The 17,614-nt window shown below is 44.0% G+C and overlaps 1 protein-coding gene across 19 annotated transcripts in view; it reads right to left on the reverse strand.

Annotated features, from left to right (window-relative positions):
* SYTL2 (synaptotagmin like 2) overlaps positions 1-17,348 on the reverse strand; it is a 103,037-nt gene extending 85,689 nt beyond the window's left edge. For 4 of the 19 annotated variants that reach the window (XM_045818311.1, XM_045818312.1, XM_045818306.1 and 1 more), the window contains exon 1: positions 17,108-17,347. The gene's annotated coding sequence lies outside the window, so the exon portion shown is untranslated. Of the gene's footprint in view, positions 1-16,656; positions 16,856-17,107 lie in introns of all 19 variants that reach the window. The other 15 variants (XM_045818320.1, XM_045818317.1, XM_045818314.1 and 12 more) reach the window with 9 other exon arrangements.
* Positions 17,349-17,614: the final 266 nt, after the last annotated feature.

The raw sequence follows: 17,614 nt of genomic DNA on the forward strand, positions 1-17,614 counted from the left end.
CATATTTACCAATACATTTGATAAGACATTAATATCCACAATTTATAAAATACTTATAAAACTCAACACACACAAAAAACAAAAAACCCAATTTAAAAATGGGCAAAGGACCTGAATGGACATGTCTCCAAAGAGGACATACAGATGGCCAATAGACATATGAAAAGATACTCAATGTCACCAGAAAATGCAAATTAAAACCACAATGAGATAACTCCTTACACTTGTCAGAATGGTTATCATCAATAAATCAACAAACAACTGCTGGCGAGGATGTGGAGAAAAGGGGACCCTTTTGCACTGTTGGTGGGAATGCAGATTGGTGCAGCCACTGTGGAAAGCAGTATGGAGATATCTCAAAAAAATTAAAAATGGGTCTGCCTTTTGACCCAGTAATCCCATTTCTGGGAATACATCCAAAGGAACCCAAAACACTAATTCAAAGGAACATAAGCACCTGTATGTTCACTGCAGTGTTATTGACAATTGCCAAGATACGGAAGCAGCCCAGTGTCCATCAGTAGATGAGTAGATAAAACAACAATGTGACATTTACACAAATGTAATGCTGATCAGCCATAAAAAAGAAGAAAATGTAACCCTTTGGGACAGCATGGATGGACCTAGAGAGCATTGTGCTAAGTGAAATAAGCAAGTCAGAGAAAGACAAATACCATATGATTTCACTCATATGTGGAATCTAATGAACAAACTGAACTAACAAGCAAAACAGAGATGGACTCACAGAAAGGGATGAGGATGACAGCTAGTGGGTGGGGAAGGTTAGAGGGTGGAGGGATTGAGCAAAAAAGAAAAAGGACTCATGAACATGGACAACAGTGTGGTGATTGCTAGGGAAAGGGAGGTATAAGGGAACTAAATGGTAATGGAAAAAATATAATAAAGATTAAAATTTTAAAAAAGAGAAGTAATCATAAAAGAAAATTGTTAATAAACTCACCTCCCCCCTCCCGCAACCAGATTCTTAGTCTCAGAGTTTTTATTACATCTTCTTCTTCATTACAAAATACAAACACCTTTAGGAGAGGAAGTAATTTGAAAATTGTTATTAATCAAATTCTATGTTTTAGAGATGAGAGGTTTTCTTTTTCTTCTTCAGGACCTTTGAATTATAAACCTGCTCCAAGAGACAGGCATGGAGAAGAGTTTCAGCCACCTCAAATTTTGATAACATCCATGAAATGTAAACTGAGGTATCTCATAACCAATGTTTTATAAACCTGTCCTTACAAATCAAGCAAATGTTCTCAACACTTCTTGTCATGGAAATTGTCCTCACAGGCAAATAAATAGCCATTCCATCAGTAAAGCCTCGCAGCTGTCACATTACTTAGTTCTGCACAAATGAAAACTATTACCAAAAAAAGGTTGGAGAATCTGTGGCCGGATCTGGCAAACAACTGCATTTTCACATTTCGTCAGTGTGCTCTCTCAATGCAAATATGAGCCCTGCAAAATATTTAATCAAGAATAACAATGTGCTCTGAAAAACAAGCTGAGCACAACTGGAAACATGTCCAAATAAGAAGTTAATGCTTTGCCATCTGCCATGAATGATGCTCTGCAACTCACTAAGAGAGGAGCTCACAATTCCTCTGTCCCCGTGCTGCAGTGACTCAAAAGTGCAGAGTCAAACTTTAAAGAACAACAGGACAGGCCGTAAAACCTCCTGCTTCCTGCTTCCTCAAGGTCACAGAACAGACTTTCATGTCACAAAACTCAGAAGGATCCAGACCCCTAACTGGGCATCACGTCTCTCCATAAACTGGTCCTGCAGTGAGAGAACCTAAATCTTTTCTGCTGGTCTATGCTTGATTTCTACTATTTGCCATGTACTTGAGAAGAAGAAAATATGTTGGGGGAAGTACAAGAACACTCCAACATGAATTCTCATTTCTTTCTGATAAAAATTTAAATAATTGTTTGAGGTTTCCCTAGCAGTGGAAGAAAAGCAGAATTTCCAGAAACTGCTCCAGGAATTCATGGAAAGTAGAGCCCATCAGCTGCACTTTCTTTTTAACAAAACCAAGGAATACCAAGACTAGACAGACTTTCAAAATGGCTAGGTCCCCTCAAAAGATTTTTGACAAGGGTACTAAGAAGATTCAAGGGGGAAAGGACAGTCTTTCAACAAATAGTGCTGTTTTAATAAGTAAAACTAGATATCTACATTTAAAAGAATGAAGTTGGACCCTTACCTACCATATACAAAAATCAACTCAAAATGGATCTATGACTAAAAACCTTAGAAGAAAATACAGGTGAAGAGCTTCATGACATTGGTTTTGGCAACAATTTCTTGGCTATGACACAAAAGTCGTAGACAATTCATGAAATTGTTAAACCAGAATTCATGAAAATTGTTAAAAATTTGTGCATCAAAATACACTAACAGAAAAAAAGCAGCCCACAGAATAGGAGAATATATTTAAAATCTATATCTGATAAGGGATATATATATTCCTATATATATATGGTTTTATATATATATATATATAGGAATTATATATCCAGAATATATAGTGAATTCCTAAAACTCAATAACAACACAACCAAAAAAAATGATGATTAAAAACTGGGCAAAGAATAGACATTTCTTGAAAGAAGATATACAAATGGCCAATAAGAAAATGAAAACATACTCCACATCACTAATCATTAGGGAAATGCAAATCAAAACTACAATGAGATTCCACCTTCACATCCATTAGGAGGCTACTATCAAAAACCAGATGGCAACAAGTGTTGACAAGGATGTGAAGAAACTGAAATCCGTGTGCACTGTTGGTGGAAATGTAAAATGGTACAGCCTCTGTGGAAAACAGTATGGCAGCTCCTAAAAAATTAAAAAGAGTTATCATATGATCCAACTGTTCAACTTCTGGAGATATATATACAAAAGAATTGAAGGAAAGTCTCAAAGAAATACTCACAACACCCATGTTCATAGCAGTATTATTCACAACAGCTAAAACACAGTTTCCACTGTGGGTGAATGAATAAACAAAATGTGGTGTATACACACAATGGAATATTATGGAGCTTTAAAAAGGAAGGAAATTTCAACACATGCTACAACATGGATGAATCTTGTGGACATTATACTAAGTGAAATAAGCCAGTCACAGAATGAGAAATGCTGTGTGATTCCACCTATGTGAGGCACTTAGAGCAGTCAGTTCATAAAGATGGAAAGTAGAATGGCAGTCACCAGGAGCTAGGAGTAGGGTGGAATGGGGAATTATTGTTTAATGGGTATAGAGTTTCAGTTTTACAGGATGAAAAGAGTTATGGAGCTCGATGGTGGTGATGGTTGCCCAAAATTGTGAATGTGTTTGAAGTTACTGTATATTAGAAAAAGTTAAGATAATAAATTTATGTGCATTTTACCATAATAAAAAAATGGGGGGAATGCCTACACTTCTACTTCCCTATGTCACTAAGGGAAGGATTAAGTGGCTGCTCTTTGGTATCTGCATTTATGTTTCAGAACTACCACTCAGCAATCACCTTGGGTGAGAGACTTAGCCTCTCTATACTTCAGCATCCTCATTGATAAAATATCTACTTAAAGGTGCAGTGTGAGGATTAGATGAGTTTGTATGCATAAAGCACTTAGTCTAGCAGAATAAATACCACATAAGTATTAATGTTATTTTTATTTTACTAGCACCACTAAATCTATTCTCAGCATCCCAAATAAAACCGTGCCCCACCATGAGGAAACTATTTGCATTTCATTTTCTGAAATGATGGTGGCCTGGCCCCAGATTCAACGTTTGACCTTAAAAAAAAAAAGAAAAAAGTGAATCTTCCCTTCATCAGCCAGAGCACACTAATGGGAATTAGGGCCCAAGTCACTCTGTCCTCTGGGCAACGAAAGAGATAAGATACTTATGCCCAGTCACACCCATTCAACGAATGCCAACCATGACCCGAGCCTACGCCGGAAACTGCACCAGGTGCTGCATGTATTTGCCCACGGTCAGCACCTTCCACTGGACTCTCTGGGGTCCAAGGCCTGTCCCCTTACTGGAGCATGCTGACCATCTAAAAGAAATGTTACATGACAACATTTCCCAGGATGGAGCTGACAAGAATAGAAGAGGGCACCCCAGACTGTCCATTTCTAGTTTTCTCCCCATAGTTCCATTTAAAAAACAAAACAAAACAAAAACAATTCTTCCTTTACTTTCAAATTAATAAAGCAGATTATTCCCAGATAAATGTTTGCCAAAATCTGTCAGGATGGAAGACTTCAGGCAAGCTTGCTTTGAAATTGACAGACAACATGACCCAGCCAAGCTGACCATCCCTCCGGCCCCCCCAGCCCCACACCCCTCCCCACCCACAGGCGCAGCTCACTGCTGGGCAGTGTGCACACAGCTGCAGAGGCAGCCATGCTGGGCAGCACACAGGACGCAGAGACCCCATGCACGAGCACATAAGCTATCATTGCCAGGGAAACCTCCTTCTCTAAAACTTCCAGCGAGGCACCAAAAGCTAAAACTTCTCAAAACTTAACATTTACTGAGGCTCAGGTGAGACTTTGCCACCTGTGAAGGAGCTGATATAATGGTGATTATTTTATGAACAATTATTTGTGCTTGGGCAGCATGTGGGAGAAGAGAGGAAGCACTGACTTGGGAGTGAGGCCTGCCTGCTTGAGTTCCAGGGCTACCACTTCATGGCTGTGTGACTCTGGGCAAATTTTTAACTTCTTTAAGTTTCATTTTCCTTACCTGTATTTTGTGGATTAAAATTCCAACTGTGTTAAAGACCTAGCTGATGTTTGACACAATAGAAGCTCAATACGGCAGACGACCTGCCCACCCCTTATTTCCAAACAGGAAAAATGCCCATGGAACTCAGCCCCTGATTCAGAGGCAGAATGAGAATAAAGCCCAGGTAAAAAATTGCCCCTAATTTTGTGAAGAGCCTAGTTCTGATTACTGACACATTTAGGACTCTGATAGTACCTGAGATGTTATGAAAAACTCAATCAAACCTTCTCCAATAGCTCTTTCTGACAGAAATTTTATAGTGAGCAATGGAAAAGGCATCAGCTTTATCTGCAGAGCAATGAATACTTTGACATGTCCAGATACATGCAGCCTTAGGAACTGGGCTCACCTCTGATGTGAGGACCAATAATCTCTGTGCTTTTAATACCTCTGAAATCTTGGCTCAGGGAAAAGTGGAAAGGATTGGTTCTGCTCTGGTGACATTTCATGGTGTGTTAAGGGGGTTCCCACCAGCCCCAGGTTTTGATAGTCTACTAGGAGGACGCAAAGGACGACGTATGGTCATAGTCACGGCTGTGATTGACTCAGTGACAGGATACAAAGCAAAGTCAGCAAAGAGAAAAGGCAGATGGGGTGAAGTCTGGGGAAAACAAGGTGTGAGCTTCCAAGAGTCTTCTCCCAGTGGAGCCACACAGGACATGCAACAAGTTGTAACAACATATGGGAAATGTTACAAATCAGGGAAGCTCATTGAGATTCAGGGCCCAGAGTTTTTACAGCAGATTGGTCGGGTAGACACCCCATTCCTGGCATGTCCTCAAATTCCAGACTCCAGAAGGAAAGCAGGAGCTCATCATAAACTGTACTGTTTGTATGAAAGTTGAGGTACAGTGAGCTACCCTTATCATATAGAGTGGTGGGAACCCTTCCAAATCCAAGTCCTCAAATGCTGGTCAAGGAGGCCTTTCTAATGAGAAGCCGTCTCAGGTTTGCTATTTTAATCCCTCTCTGCACACATGGGAACAGAAAACCAAATACCTAGTTACTAACTGCCAACTGACCACTAAATTCTTATGGCCAGTCTATGTATCGAAATTCTTTAAACAAATAATGAACATAACATAGTGCTTCAAAACATTCATTCAGCACATTTGCACTGTATCAGCCTCCTGGGCTCCGGGCATTGAGGAAATAACAAACTCCTTCGGTCCCAGCCCTCTAGAACCTTCAGACTCACAGGGAAGATAAGATGAGTAAATAAAAAGTGATGATAACACAAGGTGGTATGTGATGACAACCATAAAAGAGGTATAAGCAAACACTAAACCAGTTAGAGAAGGAAGAGGAACCTTCCTGCTGTGATCAACCAGAAAGATTTTGGTAAGCATCACCACAGAGTTGTAATTTTAAAGACAGGATTTTAGAGTAAGTGACAGGGCTGGGAAGAAGTCGACAAGGGCAATGAAAGTGTCATTTGACTGGAATCGGTTTAATTGGAAGACAGGGTTCACAGAAGGGGATGGTTTGAGACAAGAATTTCAAACAGAAGCTAGGGTCAGATCATCAAAGGTCTCAACTATTGGACGAAGGAGATTGTCCTTTATGCAATTGGTGATGGAGAGCCTGTGTGTGTTTGTGTGTGTGTTTCCTTTTTTAATCAGTCCACTTTAGCATGAATGAAGGAGTGGGGTCACTACAAGCTAAAAAGCTTGGGCTTTCACAATAGACCTCACAAAAGCCAAAGAAAGCCAGAAGAGGTGAAATACAAGTGTCCCTTGGGAACACATCAGGAAGGAAGCAGTAACAATGCTCCTTGGAGACACAGAAGACTCAAAGACTCAAACACAGCTCCAACTTCTTGACTTAAGCTGAGTTAACTGGGGGACTGATGCACTGAACCAGGAATGCCTGGAAGGGAAGCTGGGTTGAAAGTAAAAACTAAGAACATGGCAGAGGATTCAGTGGACACATCTAGAACTCCAGTGGAGATGAAGAACCAACACTCAGGAGAGAGGCGGTGTCTGGAACTATAAATATGGAAGTCCCCAGCTCCAAGGCTCAGCTATAGCAGTGGGGGTGCTTGAATATCAGCAAGGGAAAGAATGCAATGAAAAAAATCACAGAAAAGAAAGCAAATGACATTGTACTTGTCGACTGAAAACAGAAAGAACAATTAGGTTGGAAAAACAGAAGAGCAGCATATCACAACACTGGGGAAAGAATTTCAGAAAAGAAGCAGTTATCAACCCAGCTGGCTAGAGCAAGGAGTCAAAGCAGACTGGAGCAGAGGAAGGGCAATAGACTGGGCAACTGGCATGTCACCAGTGACCTTTGCCAGTCAAATACAGGGTGGGGCAGAAAACTGTGTGTATGAGCCAAGGCCTCATGTCACTGAGGAAGAAACTGAGATAAAGTTCTGGGCGATGAGGTAGAGAGAATGGTGTAAAGAGGGGACCCAGCCTTCAGAAGAACAGATGGTCGTGAAGAGATGATACCCAAACAACCCACTGATGGCCAGGAGCAGCGCCTGCCCCTTCTCCCTCAATGGGCAGAGATCGGGGGAGCTCCGGGACAGTTAAGGGTGCTCTTCACAATCCAAAAGCACAGTGATGATGGTTCCAGAAGTTTACCTGTCCGGGGCGCATCAGGAGGCACGCTATTTTCCCCCAGACACACAGAGCATTGGTAACGGGCATTTGGGGAAGCCAAACACCATGCATGATAAGCCCACAGCTATGTATTTCTCCTCCCTAAAGCGAATAGTTGTTAAGCCTGGTAGAGAGGTAACACTATAAACACACACACACACACACACACACACACACACAGCACACCACGACAGGGACGTTCTCTATAGCTAGACTACCTCGGTTCAAGTCCTAACTCCACCATTTAATAGCTTCATGATCTAAAACAAGTTACTTAACCTCTGTGCCTCTATTTTCACCTCTGTAAAATGGGCTTCATAACAGTATCTATCTTAGAAAGCTGTGCTGAGGATTAAATAAGTTATTTTTTGTAAATAGCTTAGCTCAAATTCTGGCACGTAGTAGTGTTCAATAATTGTTGACTATTATTATCTTATTTCAGTCTCACTACAATGCTATCAGATAAAGCAAGGCAAGCCCTATCTTCTGCATATCACTGATAATGAAACTGAGGCTCAGAAACACTCTCCCAGTTTCCACACAGTGCAGGACACAAGACAGGACGTGAAAAAAGTCAAGCTGTACAAAACCCTCCACAATTGGCCCACTGCTTACCTCTCTGGCCTCAGCTCCTGCCATCCTTGCCTTGAACTGTGCCCGCCACATTACTTCCTGCCCTTCTGAGCTCTCTGACCCCTATTCATCCCTCAAGTCTCCTCTCCAGTGTCACCTCTTCTAAGGAAGCCCTTGGCATTTGAATCGCCTTCCCTTTCACCAGACACCTCTCTGCTCTGTGTTCCCCTCTAATTACTGACCTCACACTGCACAGGAATTGGGGACATCTGTCTCCCCTACTGGATTATCAAAGGGTCATACTAGACATGATAGACCCAGTGAGAAGGAGGGCCTGAGGTCTAACATGTAAAAGGAGATCAGGTTCAAAGATCTTGTATTCCACAAGCTCAAGGTGAGATTCCTCGAGGAGCTGAAAGCATACATCTTGCTCCCTGCGTACTGAATGCCAACCCAAGACTTCCTTTCAGTTCCTGACTGCTCAGAGTGATCTTGGGGAAAGGCTACCAGAGGAGAGAAAAAGCAAGCACATTCACTGCATCCTTGCTTCCTCCCACACCAAGCAAACACCTGTGCCCAGTTCCATGGTAGGGGCACGCACACGTGTCCCCAGCAGAATCTGACAGGTGGAGCCACATCTCCACCACACCCTTGGCTCCCAGCCACCACTCAGTTCCTGTGGGGAAGCAGGTGATCCTCTCTCCGCCCACACATCTCTAGCAACCAAGGCCAACCTCCCCAGTGGCTCCCCCTGGGGAACCCGGGGGTATGTCAGCTTTTCCCTCTGGTCTGGATAAAGCAGACAACACTTAGGAAAACATAAACACAGACCTAGAAACACACAAACACACACTTGTGTGTACTTGTGCCTGACTCCGACTTCTTGGGGAAAAGGGCCACCCGGTTTCTCTCGATTTGCCCATAAATGATAGTTTTGTGGTTCAGGCCTCCCTGCCCCTCCCCCCAGGAAACTCAGAGACTGTTAACCACAGCAGTGCATGCTGAGCACAAGAAACTCTGTAGAGCATTAACCAAATTCAGCATGCACGGGGTGTCAACTATTTCCAGAATCTTAAACTCAATTCTGGAGATATTAAAAAAGGGCCTTAAACATTCTGTGTATGTCCAAGCCTCATTCATTTTGCCAAAGGTATACCGGGGTCTTTTTATTAAAAAAGGGTAAATATGTTTAGCTCCAAAGCAGGCTGTGTCTTTTTGGATTAATTTCGCTCCAATGTGGTCTAGTCTATAAATTAGTACATGCAGTTACCATTTTCCAACACATACATACCTTCCTGTATAAGTCTTACATAGTAGCACTACATTTACAAGTCACTTTTACAAAAGTCGTTAAAATATGCTATCTTATCTGTACCCATAAGTCCAAACAAGTGTGCCTTCATTCAACTCCAAATCCATCTTCTATACTCTGGGCAGTGTTACTGTCCTAAAAAGAAATCTAGCTCTTTTACTCACGATATTTAGACACTTTCTTACAGCCTCCAAGGTAAAGGGCAAGTCTTAGCCCGGTTCGGGCTTCAGTCCAACACATGAGCGACACCTCCAGCCATAGCTTACCTGTCCATGTGCCGACTCAGGGGTCTCTCCCTGCCCCCTTGCTATCCCATGCCCTTCCTGCCTCCATGCCATGGAACTTGAAAGTCCCTCAACCTCTTCTCTCCACCCCACTACCTTCTCAATCTAGCAAACTCTTTCTGGGCTATGATTCTACCTCATCTGTCTCCCTCCAACTTTCCCAAGCAGTTAGTCTCTCTGCAATCTCACAATAAGCAGTACATATTTCTCTGAGAACATTTAGCACACTGTATTATATTACTTTATCATTGTTGCCCTTATTATGGGCATATTCTTGTTCTTTTTTTAATCTCTAGAATCTGGTTGTAAGCTTAATGACTAAATGAAAACCCAGTAAAATAGTGGGGCAAATACAATAAACCCCATTTGCTACATGTGGAAACTGAGGCATCTGTAAAAGGAGTGACTTGATGAAGTGTAGTTGGAAAATGCAAAGTCAAGAGGAAGCCTAGCGGGAGACAGATAAGGGAGGAGAAGACAGAGGGAACAAACAGACAGGAACTGACACTAAATAGCTACTCTGTGTAAGAAACACTGTTAAGCACTTTAATATACTCATCGACTTATTTATTCCCTAGGGCCATTCTGTGAGAGATACATGCAATTTTTTTCAGAAAAGGAACTGATACTCAGAGAGGTTAAGTAACTTGTTCAATTACATAGCTACTAAGTGGATCCAAGGTTTAAACTCAAGATTGATTCCAAAGCCAAGTTTATTCCACTACAAAGTAGCCCCAATAGGAAACATGGGCTTCGAGACTCACACTTGCCCATGCACACAAGCCAGAAACACCTTCCTCACCAGGGCCACCCCCATCACCTTGCCAGCCATGGTGTTTCATAACACTCTGGCCTCTGACTTTCCACTAGTGACAGCTCCTCACAACTGTGTCATTCTCAGCAACTAATTTAACTGGCCTGTGCCTTAATACCCTCATCATAAAATGGGGAAACAATAGTACCAAAAATAGTATCGATAACAGATTAGGGAGGATTAAAAATTGGATGCAGGTACAGTACACACAACAGTGTCTGGTACATAGTAACTGCTCCATAAATGTCAGATACCGTCATCATTCACTCGCCTCACAGGGCTGAAAAAGCAGCCTAAAGCAACCAAATACAGTACAATATGCTACTTTACCAATGAAAGATAAACCAGATTTTTGAAAAATAACTTCAGAAGATTAACTGTATCTAACCAATTACTACCAGTAGCTCCACAGCATTTGCAAACTGAATGCCTGTGGTTTCCACTGTTCACAAGTTACATGAGTATACGTCATGCAGAAAGTGCAGTTAAATCAAATATAGTAGAGATAGGTGTGAGGTGGTGAGTCCTGGGCTAATGAGTCCTTGGCCGACCACCCAGCAACAGCATGTTAATCTCTTTTTTTGCTGTTTTTTGTAAATATGTGACTTCATTCAATCCTCTGCACAACCTTGTGAGGCAGGTACCATCATTCCCATTCTACAGACACACTGAGGAAAATGACATGCTGTGGCGATAGCTGCAGACTTGGGGACCGCAAAGGTCTTGGGATGTACCCTGAACATGACATGGTAGACCCGATACAACCCTAGAATCCATTCTATGAAGAATCAAAGAATTAAACTGAAAACCCACACCTCTTACATCTAAAACTCAAATGACTAGCCTAACACTAGCAGTAGTAAAGAATCTGCCCTACAGAATCTAACATGCCACAGCTCAGTGCTCCTCCCAGGGGTGGGCAGTTGAGGCGCTGGTCTGACCGAGTGAATTGGCTTGGCCGAGACCCAGCCCAGGCCCTCAGCCTCTCAGCCCTGTATTTGAACCAACTGATTCAGCCAGTGGCAGAAGAGCCCAGGAGCCTGTGGCCATGAGTAATGCCAGCACAAAACACATCTTTCTAATCAGAAGCTGATGGTACCAGTTCCATCAAGACTAGCAGTAAAACAAAACCTCTGGAAAGGCAAACAGAAAAGCAGAGACTTTCTTTCTCCCTCTAACTCAGAATGCAGATTTGTGGAATTGTTTACTAGGTCTTATACCCTCCCCTCTGAAATATTTATTTCTTGATGCATTTTAGAAAGGAGACTCATCTAGGAATAATAAACCAAATCTATTTCTGCTAGTAGTTGCACAGTGTCTAGAAAGTAAGACATTAGGAAATGCTTTTATTTTGGCCTCTTTTATCTCTGGCATCATGATGAGGATAATGCATATGAAGTGTTCCTGTGGTTGAAAGTACTTCACATATGTAAAGAAATTACTGCAATCACCTGAGGGTTATTGCAACACATTTCAGCAAAGACTTCATCTCAGAAGAGTCATTCATTCATTCATTTGTTCATTTAATTCATTAAACACACTTTACTGAGTTCTCACCAAGTGCCAGGCAATGTACATGCAGAATTGAACTAGACAGTCCAAGCCCTTGGGGGACCAATCTTTTTGCAAACTGGTCTTTTCATCTCTGTGGTACTCCAAACACTCCAGCTGCTCTCGCCTCTTTTGGTCTCCAACTTCCCGGCACCCCCACCCTGAGTTCTGCACCACTAAAGAGTGTGCTCCCCTCACATTCTGCAAAAAGTCTAAGCACATGGCCAAGTCTCTCATGGGCACTAAGGAAAAAAAAAATATCTAGTGATTTAAGAGGTGAGTGTTTAGTGACACACATGGCTTTATTACAGTAACCTACTTTCATTGTACTTCTGTCAACCTATCTTCCCAAAAGTTGCCTGAAAGCAGTTCTTTCCTCCCAACAATCTGAGAAGGGTCTACTAGGTTAAGAGTTAACAGACAGAGGAGTAGAAACAAGTTTCAACAATCTACTGACCACATGTCCCACATGAGGGCAGTCGGCCTGGGAGACCCTTAGAAAATCATGAGGGGGCACCAAGAGCTTGAAGCAACAGGAAGTAGACACATTTTCTGCCATCTGATTCATCCGGATGTGGTAATTCTCTACCAGACTTCTATTTGGGCAGATGTTAATGGAAAGTAGCCCAGAATCATAGATTTTTACGACTGGAAGGAACCTCATCTGGTCCAATTCCCTTACTTTATAGATAAAGAACCCAAGGCTCAGGGAGAGGATATGACGAAACCCAGACTGCACAGCTTGTCTCTGAGGTAGGACTAGAAGCCAAGTCACCTGCCTCCCCATTCCTCTCCCCAGAGCTTCCAGGAGCCAGGTGGGTGCCTGCAGGCAACCCCACAGCATGCCCTTCCATGGCCCCTCAAGCACACCACCATTCTAGCTGCTCTCATAGCTTCTTCCTTGCATGACTCTGCCTTGCTTAAAGCAAAAAGACACAGCTCCCAGGATCTCTGAGACCCCTGTGCAAATAAAGAATGCCCCTGAGTGGCATGTCTGCTTTTATTTTGTGAAATGAGATTATTTTTTGTCCTTTTCTTCTGAAGATCCATGAGCTGCTAGGCATCAAGAAATTCTACATACTTTGAAGAAAACTTAGAGTGGGGATCAAATAGAGTATTTGCATTCATAATTAATTCCTACTAATTAGATTCCAGCATTTTACAGTAACAATGTGTTTTATCTTTCTACATCTAAACTTTAAAAAAATAGCATACACACCTGCATGCAATACAAGTAACAATAATGCTTGACACTTGGTCCTCAAAGGGAGTCTAGTAGAGCATGGTAGAGTAGGGTAATTATCCTCAATTTACAGAAGCAAAAATTGGTTCAGGGAAACTACCAGTCTGCCCAAAGTCAAACAGATAATAAAAGGCAATGCCATAAAAATGACCTTGCCTAAGGCTCTCTCCTCCTTACTGTGCAATTTAGCTTTAGAATTTTCTGCTCAAATTTTACACATCAACAGCACTGAAGAGTAACCTTTGCTGCTACACTTGAAACATGTAAGACACTTGAGTCACTGGGAAAGGAGCACAGCTTGAGTGTGCAAGTTCAGCAGCAGCTCTGCAGCAGGTGCTTCCCTGCAGGAAACTGAATGACATAGGTGCATTATGGGAGGAGCTTTGAGGGTTCATAAACAGGATTAACCTTATGATGTTTTAAATTATTCATAATTCTCTCCATTCTTTCAAAAACAATTTGTGATGGCTCTTAGCTTTGACAATAATTCAATCAAAAACAATTAATTTGTTCCTTTTCAAAAATATTTACTCATAGATGCAGAGAAAAGGACTTGGAAGGCTGTATCTTGAGGATAGATGTACTGATTATTAGCAGTACATTATTAATGCTAATTTTTTTTACAATGAACATGTATAGCTTTGGAAATAAGAAAACAAACAACAATGATCTCGTAAGCGGAATCCATAAAGAGCTGAATTCACAGAAACCGAGAGCAGGACGGTGATGGCCAGAGGCTGGGGGTGGGTGGGGAAGTGCAGCAATGTTGGTTCGGTTGTGAGATGAATAAGTTCTGGGGATCTAATGACAGCACGGTGGCAATAGTTAATGGTGCTGAATTCCATACTTAAAAGTTGCTAAGAGAGTTAATCTTAAATGTTCCCACTACAAAAAATAGTAGCAATATCTACATGTATCAAAGCATCATGTGTACACCTTAGATGCAATGTTATATGTCAGTTATATCTCAGTAAAGCTGGCGGGGGTGGGCAGAGTGGGGAGATAAGAAAACAAACAATAAAGATTGTTTTTATTTTTAAAACATTTTCTTCATTCTGAAAAATGGGAAAGGGTGTTATCTCCACAGCGGGGTGGGAGCTCTATTACTGTGAACCAAGTACTGTAAGTGGAAAATGCAGACAGCACTCTAAGTCCCCAGACCAGACAGACCCTTGGCCTGGCCTCTTCTCCGTCTCAGTGCTTGCAGCCTCAGTGTGCCAGGACACCGATTTTACACAAGGATTTGGGGGAAAGAAAAAAATATATATATACATATATATACCAAATTCAACATACAAAATCAAAGGAAAAAATTGCATTGATCCTTAAATCAATTTCCAAGCTGGCTGGCACCGACCTGGGGCCCTCCCCGCACCCAGGAGCCTGTGTCAGTCTGCACTGCTCTCCAGGACCCTCTGTGGGAAAGCTGGGGAAGCCCTAAGGCAAACAGCACCATCTGATTCCCCTCTCTGTGGCTTTTTGAGAGAGCAGCAACCTTATTAATAAAATCACGTTTACTGTTAGTTTTTTTTAAGTCAAATTTCTCCTCATCTACTAGACCTTTAAAAATTCTTTATAAAACAGCTGGCGGCAAATGCATTACCAGGGAAATCTAAAAGCCACAGGAGCAGAGTTCACCCTGCCTCCCTAGCCAGAGGTGAGAGCTGTCTGGCCTGGCATCCTGGCTTCTGGGGCCAGCTCTGGGCTGCCTCGCATGTCTACAGGACAGCAGGCTGTGCAGCACAAGGTGCTAATTCAGTCATTCCACAAATGTTTATTGAGTGAAGCCTGAGAAAGGCCTCTTAGGGGACAGTGGGATTATTCACAAGCCAACGGTCAGGGCTAACGGATCAGAGGTGGACAATCAATCTTTCATTAGACCTCAAACCACCTCTGGCCTCTGGGATAAAGCAAACAGGGCCCCTGCCCCACCCACTCCCGAGCAGCTGGGTGGGATCAGGCAGGCGTTCTGGAACCAGAGAGCTGCTGGAGAGAGGTGGAGGCAGTCACTGATCGCCACCAAAACCACATAAATTCCTGCACCATAAATGATATAACACCTCTAAATGCTGTGAACAGTGGCTGGCACTTAGTGAGAGCTCAGTACTCATTTTTGCCATTACTATTCCAGCTTGTCCTTACACAAGGAGCATCAAAAAGTTAGAAAGAACACAGGTTTTACATTCAGAGAGAATGGATTTGAATCCCAGCTATGCCACTTACTAGCCATGTGACTAGGGGACGCGATCTTTCTGAGCCTCGGTGTCACGTTTATAAAATGGGGTAAAGGAGCCCTGACCAGGCGCCTCAGTGGGTTGGAGTGTCATCCTGCACACCAAAGAGTTTGCAGGTTCCACCCCTGGTCCCCAGTGGGGTTGCGTACAAGACACATCCGACCAAGGTTTCTCTCACAAACCTCTCCCTCTCTCTCCCTCTCTCCCTCTCTCTCTCTCTCTCTCTCTCTCTCTCTCTCTCTCAAATTAATTGACGTATCTTTGAGTGATGATTGAAACAAAAGAAAAAGAAAAACACTTCAAATGGGGTGAAGGGCAGTAGCCCATTCCTCGTGAGAGTTTGTGAGAATTAAGGACACACTGTATGCAAAGAACAGTGTCTGGCCCATAAGCACCCAATAAAAGATATTAAATATTACCACTGGTTTGCATCACACCTCCCCCACCTCTCTTGAAGGGTCCGGGAACCTGATTTTACCTGGAAACCACCCTAAAGCAGAACTACAGCAGGGAGGGGAAGGGGAGGAGGGGAGGGGAGGGAATAGTGAGAACTTCCACGGAAACCCATCCAAGTCCCCAGTTCCTTTCAACCATCCTCCTCTGTTGGGTGGCTCCATCCAGCTGACAGCTGGGGCCACTATTCGCTAATTGGGAATGGCTGCCAAGAAGGGGACAGGAAGCTGGGCAGCAGTTAGAATCCATCCCACCTTCCAGTGTCTGTCTGTCTGTCTGTCTGCCTGAAACCCCACTGGGCTTCCTCTGCACATCCCTGCCAGACTGTGCGGGTCAGGAGGCTTGACAGTATGATTCACAGTCTGTTCTTATCTAGGCTTCCATCCCAACTCACAGCCCAAACCCCTGCAAGGAGGGTGCTGCAGGTCACAAACCAACACCAAATGAAAATAAGGACTTTTTATCCGGACAGGGGGTTTATGAAGGAAGGGAGGAGGAGAGGGGAGAGGGAAGAGGGCAGGGGAAGTGCAGAGAGAGAGACCCACTTCCTGCATGCTGGTGGAGCCCCCTGACTTAGCCGCTGAAGCAGTTGGTTTTCTCCCTTAAAAGATGATAAATTCCATTCACCTAATGCATAACTCACCTTGGGACAGGTCTGGGTGTAGGAAGAGAATTCCAAAACAAATCTGCTTATTTCCCCAGCAGAAATCATCAGCCCCCCAATTCCCGTCCCAACACCCCACCTGTAGATAGGTCCTGAGGTCCTGCTTTACTTCACCTGAGCAATCTAGGGGAAGTTACTCTGCAGCCAGGTCTTGTCGGCAGCGCTCCCAACCCCGGCCCGGTCCTCAAAAGTCGCAGGAAACAGGACCGCCCAGCAGAACTATCCAGCCATCTCAGTTTCCTGGAGACTCGGCCCTCAGGGCAGCGCAGCTGGCTCTTAAGAAGGTGGGAAACTGAGGAAGGGAGCTTGCTGGCTGCCAAAACGCAGTTCACGTTTTAGAATTCAGAAGACACCCTCATTGAACAGAGAAATAAACAGAGACCCAGAGAGGGCGAGAAAGCTGCCCGGGGTAACACAGCGAGTAGGCAAAATGTGGAGACTAGAGCCCGGGCAAGCTTCGGATCTCAGACGGGTAGGGAGCGTGTCTCGCCGCCTTCCGCAACCTCTTGCCCGCAGACCCAAGCCAGGTGGTGCAAACCCCGCAGCCCCGGGCGTGGCGCGTTACCTTCCTGGAGACCAGGCAGCGCGAGCCTCCTCTCCCCTGGCGGGGCGCTGGCGGCTCTGCCCGGCTCGCTCGCCAGCCCGGCGGTCCAGGTGTCGCCCGGCAGCTGTCAGCGCGGGGCTGCGAGTGCAGGCTCCTCCCGCGGGCGGCGGGCGCGCTGCGCGCGGGGGCCGCACCGGGGCGGCGGGCCAATAGCGCCGAGCCTGCTCCCCGGCCCGCCCCTACTCGCCTCCAGCCCCCCGCCTGCCCTGGGCCACCGGCTCCCGCCCCGTCGGTTTCTTCCTCCAGCTGGGCCCTCTCGGTCCTCTTGTCCCGACCTTCTCGAGCGTACCTTGCCCGGAAACAACTTTTTAACTGCGCAAACAATACAGCGCTGTTATTTATTTATTTTATTTTATTTTTTATTTTTTAACGCTGTGCATTAGGGGACCTTGGAAGCAGAGAGCGTGGAGCGCGAGAAGCCGATCCACTCATTTGGCGTCAACCACGCAGCGGGGAAAGGGCCGCCAA

The sequence above is a fragment of the Phyllostomus hastatus genome, unplaced genomic scaffold (genome assembly GCF_019186645.2).
Source record: "Phyllostomus hastatus isolate PE091 unplaced genomic scaffold, TTU_PhHast_1.1 phas_scaffold_317, whole genome shotgun sequence".
Classification (NCBI taxonomy): Eukaryota; Metazoa; Chordata; class Mammalia; order Chiroptera; family Phyllostomidae; genus Phyllostomus; species Phyllostomus hastatus.